Source organism: Macrobrachium nipponense, chromosome 20 (genome assembly GCF_015104395.2).
Source record: "Macrobrachium nipponense isolate FS-2020 chromosome 20, ASM1510439v2, whole genome shotgun sequence".
Taxonomy (NCBI): Eukaryota; Metazoa; Arthropoda; class Malacostraca; order Decapoda; family Palaemonidae; genus Macrobrachium; species Macrobrachium nipponense.
In genome coordinates this window covers 27,815,459-27,824,687 of record NC_061089.1, presented here as the reverse complement: position 1 = coordinate 27,824,687, position 9,229 = coordinate 27,815,459, and the positions used below count along the sequence as shown (strand labels likewise).

The 9,229-nt window shown below is 39.9% G+C and overlaps 1 protein-coding gene across 2 annotated transcripts in view; it reads left to right on the top strand.

Moving 5' to 3' along the window:
• Positions 1-1,140: 1,140 nt before the first annotated feature.
• Positions 1,141-9,229, top strand: part of LOC135223929 (patched domain-containing protein 3-like) — a 151,412-nt gene continuing 143,323 nt past the window's right edge. For both annotated transcript variants that reach the window (XM_064262881.1, XM_064262888.1), the window contains exon 1: positions 1,141-1,590. The gene's annotated coding sequence lies outside the window, so the exon portion shown is untranslated. The remainder of the gene's footprint in view (positions 1,591-9,229) is intronic.

The window sequence follows — 9,229 nt, the reverse complement described above, 5'->3', positions numbered from 1 at the left end:
AGGTTTGGGCCGGCCTCCGTCTAAAGAGGCAGCGTTTGACCTAAGCCTCTAAGGACACCGTCTCCTGACCTCAGGTGGAACAATCACTGACTCAGAAGGGAAGGGATTCCCAGCCAAAGAAAGTTGAGTAGGCGATTTTCATGGCCAAGAGGATTCAAGGGACACTCCGTTTGCGTCACTCCAGTATTACAAAACCTGATGAAAGTGAATTGGAATTTGTATTTTGTTTTTTTTTATGGGTGGAAGAGAAAAAAAAATGTTTTTCTTGGTAGTAGTAAAGTGTATTTCCGCCGTAACGAAACTTGACGGTAAGAGAAAACGGAATTCCCGCCAACTGGGTATTTGTCAATTGTGTTCGTTTGGATCGCAAAATAATATTTACTTAAAGCAATGTTTTCATTCAACCACAAACCTACTGAACCTAATGTTAGAAAATCTTTTCTGTGGAAGCAATGTTCATTTATATGTGGATCTTCCATTGTAAGTTGAAATCTTATAAGTTACTTCCTTATTTAAGAAAATGCTCGAACAGTTCAGATTTCAAGACATTCTTTATTTACCTTCATCATGATGACTAACCAGATACCTATTATTTTTTTCATTCAGTTCTTTTTCGGTCTCGGGTATGCCCTTGATAAGAAAAAAAAGTCTAATTCAGTGAACACGAAAAAAGGACATAAGAATTAAAATGGCTTTTAAAAATATGACTTCGGAATTTAGGTAGAATTGGAAAGAAATATTTTTTAGAGCGAAAGGAAATTAGTTTTACTATTGGTTTATATATTAGCACTTGCGTTGGCATACAGTATTGCATACATGCGTAGATATTATTCTATAATGAAGGCAAATTAACGCATGTTTGGAACGATCAATACATTATACAGTTCTCACGACCAGTGGCAGTAGTAACCTGATCTTCACAAGAATCTACGGTGCTGTTCCGATGCGAAGAGTGATTTCAGTCCTACCTGAGCTACGCATGTCTGTGTGCCAGGTGGTGAGTGACCAATTCCATTACCCACACCCGAGGACTAAGGTACACCTTCCCTACTCCAAGGACTCCTACCTGCAAGGCTCCCCCTTCCCAGGCAGCGTCCTCCCCCGCCCCTTTTCCCTAATGCTCCTAAAGACTCGGCGAGGCTCCTGACACGCAGTCTGTGCCGAGACGTCGCCGAAGAAGGTGGATGTGTATTAACACCGAATCTGAACTCTCTCACTAAACCCGAGTGTAAACACCCGTTACTCCTCGAATTTATTTGGCCTCTTCGCCCTTTTTCCCTTATACTTTCCTACCGTTTCCTCTGCCGTTTCTACTGCTTTCATTCAGTGCTCGACAGCCAAAACTGTTTTCTTGAATTCCGTTTTTCGAGAGTAGTGTCCCCGACAGAGATTTGCGATAGTGCGAGTTCTTTCAAAAAGTTTTCCCCAGTCCCGAAAAGGAGGTGAGTGACTTCAACGCCGTCGCCATGGAGGGAGTACAGTGATAATTTCTCTTCTTCTGAAAGTGGCCGGTTCGTCTTGAATCGGGATACCCGAAGGGTTTTCATCAAGGGGCAATCGCAGCATTCTACACTCTTAGTTTCGTCTAAGGTAAGCTCATTTAGACAAGCAATGGTGCCCTTTCTACTACCTACCTGTTTCCTCTCACCCGTCAGAGTATTGTTGATTTCTAATTCCGGACGACTTTTAATCGAGACAGACATTTATTTCTCTTGGTCTGCATTTTCATGATCGGGTTTCACGACTGAGAAAAATTAAGATTTTAGATTAGTGAATGTTTCACTGCCTTCTCTGAACATTTTTGTAAAGTTCTCGGGTTGGTAGTTCAGGCTCAGATGAGTTTTTATTTTTTATTTTTTTTCATGTAGTTTAAATGTATAGTGTCACTTGATCATTGCCGTTGTATTAAATAATTGTTACAATGGGCACCCCATAATTACAAAATCGATTCCAGCCTAATGCAGAAACGTGCAATCAGAAAAGCAGTTTCAGTTGCTATGTGCAGACCACGTCATCGACGAAATCCAAAATTAAATTTGGAAACCCCAAATGACAACAAGGCATTCCAAGGGTCGCGCATCTGTCATGAAAGTTTCCGCTTCTGGCTTTGCCGAGGGAAATCTCGAAGGCTGAATAAAAAGTACGAAATCCACAGCACCTGGTGGATAGGTAAGTCAGCTGCCTTAAAACAAGCCTGGCTCCCACTCCTGTTCGAGAGTGAAAGAGTGAATAGTCTCCGTTAAGCCAGGGCTTGCCTGCTTCTGCTTATGTAGGTCGGGGGCCATCCATCCAATCACCGCAACCGCCCGTAATTACAATTATTCTAATGGCTTTAGAGACCTGCGTTGTAATGTGTCGCTTTTTTTTTGCTTTTTTTTCATGGTTGAGACATACGTCTCGTAGAGATTAATTTTCATCGCTGTCTGGATAGCAGGAGCAAGTTTCTGAAGGTGCATTATTGAAGGTGGTTTTTAAATGTCAATTTGATAATGATGGTGCTTAGATAAAAGTAATATTAACGAACCACTAATTTATATTAGTATAATTGCCAGTCAGTCGATCGTTTGACATCGTATGTTATTACTAATACATCGCTGTGATTGGCAGTGGATTCTGAGCGATAATTGTCGCACTTTGAACAATATCCTTACTTTCGATTAGAACCTGCACTAGAACTCTAGAAAATATGTTGATCATAAAGGACTATGTAGCCAGCTAACGAAAAATATCGATGCTAAACTTGAACGCAACCCAAATACCGCTAGGATGGTCGCTCCAGACGCCAAAGTCTCGAACCCGTTATCGACAAACAAGTAACGCTTCTTCGTCTTCTCCCTCTCCCTTTAGAAGACGAACGACATGGATTTCTCACGGTGCCTGTTCGGGGAATCATAATACAGTCGGCGGGTTGCTACGGCCCTTGTTGCTGTTGGAAAGTCTTCGCATAATGCGACGGAAAATGACTGGGCCTCCCAGAAAGAGTTAGTTCCTTACGATCCACGTGGACCGTGTCTTATTATTTTCACATTTCCAGGACCTCTGTGGAATGTTTAGAAGAGAAAACTGACTGACTTTGCGATATGATGCACTTGATTTTAAGTTTTCAAAAACATCATTGTTATGATTAGAAATCAAAAACCGTAACGTAAAGTATGGAGGGAGAAAGCGATTGATTGATTGATTTGGAATTACAAACTGGCAGGACAGTCAGTCATCATGGTCATCGAAATCGATGCAAATGAAATCTGGGTGTTCTGTATCTTTTTGTGTAACGCCGACTGAAATTTGTCACCTCAAAAAGCGTAGGAAACTGATATTGCGATCGAGTTTCTATTGGGAATATCTTGGGTCGACGTCAAAGTTCTATTGGCGTTTTATGCTCTAGCAGGCGTGATTCATAAGCAGCATATCTCCATTCTGAACCGAATGAAAGGGAAGCGTACCATAAAGCTCGCGTTGCCTGAGCAATGAAATATATCAGTTAACCGTTAGGTATTTGCTGCAAGTCGTCGTTTATGCCAGTCACTTTTGCTCTTAATTCTGACTTTCCTGATGAAACTCAGGTGCGCTTAGCTCGCTTTCTGGTAGCTCTAGAGTCCATTTACTCAAAAGTTCATGGCGTGCTTTAGTGAATTCTCAGATCTTACAGATTCAGCTTACTAGCATTATGATATGTCGAATCATTTGTGTTTACCAACGAAAGATCGGTCAATGCTTTGTAAGATTTTGCATTAATATCCTCCGGGGGTGGAAGTTACTTTTGTAAACAGGAATAATTGTTGATTTCTTTATTAACGTAAAGTTCTTGTATCAAATCACTTGATAAACTTTATGTCGCAAAAAGTACGTTCCTAAGCCAACAGCTAATGACGGTTTCACCAAGGAAATATAAGCCTCGCAGACGTTATTTGAGCATTGTAATTTTTTCGTAAAAAAAAAGAAAAAAAAAAGCTATGTCAGAGTTCAGAGAGGTTATAATGACCTCCTCTCCCGATTGGTGTCGGGCAGAGAAGAGACATCTAAGTAAATCTTGTAGATGGATTTCAAGGCTAAATGAGCCAACCAAGAAAGAGGTCAGACAACGTTCGGTTGGCGGCTGTGTTCGTTTTCATCGACGAAATTTCTTTTGCCTCATCATCTCTACCTTTAAAAGCTTGTTTTAGGTCGTCACTTGATAATGGCGTATCGAGCTTCATTGAGGCGTACAGCTTGTAGTAGAGTCACGCTGCCGTGCTCATAAAGGCTGATGTTTGCAAAAGCAAATATTTGTGAAAACTCACTCATTTGCCAAATCGATTTCGCTTTCTCTCCCATTGTCGCTTCATTTCCTCTTGTGATGATCAATATTTTCCGTTGGAATAAAGTAAAAATTTTACTCACGCACGCACGCACACACACATATACATATATATATATATGTATATGTAATATATAGATATAGTATATATATATTATATATATATATATATATATATATGTATATATATATATATATATATATATATAGTATATATATATATATATATATAAGTATTTATAAAGGGTATATGACAGGTTTTTTTTTTCAACTGAAGGAAATATAGCGCTCTCAAGAGTAAAATACTGTGGTAGGAAGGATTTGGGACCCAGTATTAGATGGCACCGAGAGGAAATGTCTGCTTATTTATGTGCAATTGCTTATGCCAGTGCACGGACCAGTGACCAGAAAGAAACTCTTTGAAATTAAAATCTTTGGGGTCTTTGGTGTACCTTGGGTCAACGGAAGTGGGAGAGAGAGAGAGAGAGAGAGAAATATGAGTAAAAGAATTAAAAATCATTAGCAGTTAAGATAGTTACGTTTTGCTTACTCTGTGTTTCTCCCAGTGCAGCTGAGTGATTGATACGTTGACGCAGTCTGGCGTTATCACGATTACGTTCATTGATACCGAAGTACAGTAACTAAAACCTTAGGATTAACGCAGATGAAATGTAATCTACCCCATTTCGATTCAAAGTTTTTCACTGACTCAGGGAGTGAAGTAAAATTTTACGATAACATTCCACATGATAAACCTCAGAAGCAATGCAGTTGTGAAGTCTGCAGATCCACACACGATATATTGATATATTCATGGGTAAAATTCGTTCACAGCCTCAATCAGATCAATACGGACCTTGAGTCGGTGCAACGATTGTCGTATATCCTCCTTATTTATCAGCGTATGAAGTGTTCTGTTTAGTAGCGAATGTAGTTCACTCGATACGCATAGCAACTTTGTATTCATTGGAGTCAGATAATCTCTCTCGCTCTCTCTCTCTCTCTGCACGCTCGCGCTTGCTCTCTTTATCTCTAGAAACATCCATACATAGTACATACTACATGCCCACGCGTGTCATAACGATCATAAAATCTTGGAATTACTGTTTTCAATTAGTTTATTGTAATCTCTCTCTCTCTCTCTCTCTCTCTCTCTCTCTCTCTCTCTCTCACACACACACACAAGGCATTATCTGTACTTCCCTTACTTACTGTAAAGTCTCAACGATCTTCATGTCGTAGGTTACCTTCAAAGGCTCAACTCTACTCTCCCGTGCTACTTCCCCCCCCCTTTAAACTGTATGTAATTGCTTGCCAATTAGTATTATTCTTATGTAACGACCTTTACGATAATTAACGACCTAAAGGCATAGTTTTGTAATCGCAGTTGTCTCTTGTGGGTGGCAGGCTTGGCGTGCTCTCTGTTTTTGCCAGCGAAGTAACTCCGCTAAATGAATGTAAAGCCCTTTTTAAATGTAGTAAAAACTGTTCGGGAAATTAATTAATTTGCGTTATTTACGAAGACTGTATATTTCTTCATTTTTTTCTGCGAGTTGGAAGAAATTTCGTAACACTTCAGAAATGCTGGTACTTTTTTTTTTTCTTTTCCTTGCACCGCAGTTGTTTCTTGTGCCATCATAGCCTAAGGTATACAAATCCCTCTACTCGTTCACTTAGTGATGTTACGATGTACGTCCATTAGCACATTAGCAGAGTTGAATGTTTATGATTACTTAACCCTATTTACAGACTGAAAATGGTTTTCAGTCTGTGTATCAATATCTGCTCGGAAGAGCGAACAGACTCTTTCAATTTTAATGAATACAGTCTTCCCGATTATAAATGAAGATCAGTGCCAAGCAGGCCTATGTGATGATTCATTTAACTGCTATATTGTGTGGCACAAAGACGTACAAAAAAGAATAATCTTGATATTTATTCGCATTTTCGCGTTGTCTCGTGACTGAAGGGTTTTGCTTGGGGGATTATGCGTGAAGTCTTTTCTTTTATTGTTACTCTTTTGTTGGGGCTATTATTAGTGTTTTTACGCATATGTTGTCTGTCTGTTTTTCTAAAGGTTCTCAGTGAAGTACGTAACAAAAAAATAAGTCTGGAGGATTGGCAATTAGGGGGCTCATGTGTTATCGTTATACATGGAACCAGTGACCAGTCGATTTCGTCTGCTCTCTATACGTTAAATGTGGCTGGGTAGGGTGAGTGTAAAATGACAAAGGATGCCTCACTAAGGGAAATGACAAAGGCTGCTTCACTAAGGGAAATGACAAAGGCTGCCTCACAAAGAGAAATGGGGAAACGGAAAGCGAAGACATACCCAAATTATTGTCAGCCCATAGAGTTCTTGGTGAAAAATAATTGTTTATAATATTCTGCTGACGTGTGTTTGTGAGAAAACAAAGCGATGAAAATAAGTTCTTGAAATGGGACAAAGGAGTCATTACATTTGTCATGTTGAATGGTGTGGAAGGAACGTCGTAATGTAAGAGCAAAGTGAGAACAGTGACGTCACGTCACACAAGAGGGCGTGGTTTTCGAAACAGGCTATTATGCCATTACTTTAAAGAAATCTATTAGAGTAACTCGCAATTCCTCGATGGAGCGATGACATAGAAAATTTTTCGTCTTCAAAGACGGAGTTCTGTTTTTATCTCGCGGTTTCATAAGGTACTATTCATTATACAGTGAAGGAATGGAGCGAATAATGGCTTTCAAACGACACTGAGTGACTGACTGTCTTGTGAGGGCGGGATGCAGCAGGAAACAAGTCATTACCAAAGCGGCGTCAGTATCGTTGTTGATTGAGCGAATGATGAAGACGTTTTCATGGGTTGGGTCTTCGGATAAAGATAATGACGTTGGCATATCTCCGGGCAACAGCGTCTTAAGTCTGATAAGAATCGGCGAGCGGAGGACTTGGCCAAGAAGTTGTGACATCTGTGCGACCTGACTGGAGGCCTGGAGTGATTCCTCCATAAGCCCTAATCACTGAAGTGGCCAATCACCTGAGGGTGGCGAGGATTGGCAGAACGTCCCCACTTTCGACGTTGAAACTAGACTATTATAGTCTTCAATCTGGTCCAGACCGAACTAGCTCCTTCTATTTTGACCTTTATGTAGGCAACGAATGGCGCTGAACTTATAAATTTCGTATTTATATCTTCTAACAGGTTTACTTACTGAATCGCGAAGAAGCCTTTAAAACTTAATCCTACTGAGTTTGATACGCACCGAACTTTATGAACTAGAACAGAAAACCGACCAAGCAAAATTTGTATGTCTTTTTACCTGAGTTTTTATCTAGAAAAGAAAAAGCAGTCCAAGGGGTTTCATAATCGATATATATTACAACTTTTTCAGGATGAATAGTTAAACATTTAGAGAGGGAGAGAGAGAGAGAGAGATAATATGAAAAGGTTGGGTGAGGCTATAAGTGAATCAAGTTGTTTTGTAAATATTTTTCCCTTGCAAATTATGTATATATACATTATATATATATATATCTATATATATATATATATATATATATGTATATGTAATCTGTATCAATAATCAGGTAATGAGATCCGCTGGCTCTTAAATCTTCGCGATCTGGTTAAACTATTCCTAATTTCATATTTGGATGGAAGCGCTGTGCCGTAACTACATTAAACCTTAAAAAGAAGAAAAAGTAACATATATCAGTTAACCTATTTAGCTCACCGCCGCATTTTGACATTTCTTAGAAGTGGAGTGACACTCCGTGTACCTATGAGGCTATGACGTCACGCAGGAGCCTTAATCAAACAAGAATGTGTCATATCCGTTCCTACGATATCCTTCTATCGCTTCCCTCGGAGCGGCATTCGGCCTTCGTGTTTGATGTTTACGTAAACGAGTCCTCTTTCGCAACCGGGAATGAATAACGTCTGCGAAATTCAATGCTCGTTGTTTATTACATAAGTCAAGTTGAGCTTTCATTCGCAAGATTTACCTTCGCTCTCAAGAGCTTCGTTTTGTCTTATCGCTGTGTATTCAACCTCTGTTCTCGTCTTTCTCGAGGAATAGGGATATGTGACGTTGGGAAGTAAAATAAAAGGGAAAGAATGTGTATATTCTTTTTGATGGAGGCCTCGCCTGATGTTTTGACTGTTATCTTTTGTAAGCGATCTTTCCGATCTCTAACTGTAGATAAGTTGTAACGCTTCGTATTTTGGTTACTTGTGATAGTATATCCAGTATCTTCAGACATCAAATTTATGTTATATTCCTTTTTTTTCAGTTTTAATTATTTTTTTTGTTCATTTCGAATGTTTACTCTTATGCTATTATGTTGAAAAATCAACATAATTACATGCGATTTTGTTATTCAAAATCATAAACTTACTAGAGTACATCATAAAACTGATAGGTAGACTCAAGAACATATGAAAAGAACATGCAATCAATAATATGTTATGCATTAATTAAGGAACCAACAAACTAGGAGGAGAAAAATGTAAGTAAACGACACGCAACACTGTAGCATGTATCAGGTACTCAGGAGTATGAATTAAATTCTTTCCAACCCCCACTTCCTTCAGAACTCTGTTCCCCCACCAGCCCCAGAGTCGGTCTGTGGTAAAGGGGGGGGGACTCTTTCGCGAGAGAGAGGACTCTCTCTCTCTCTCTCTCTCTCTCTCTCTCTCTCTCTCTCTCTGAGGCGTGGTGAGCAAAAAGGCTAGAGGTGAGAAGTGTTTCCTCACAACCAATAACCAAACAACCTCACCTCCCCTGTTTTCTCTCCTCCCCCCCCCCACTCCTCCCCCTCCTCTACTCATTGTGGTCCCCCCTCGAAGGCAAAACCATTTCCATGTAATCAACGTTACTTTCTCCTCAAGGGTAGTAGTCGCAGTGCCTAAATGTCCCCGCGGACTAGCGATGACTTTTCGGCCGGGG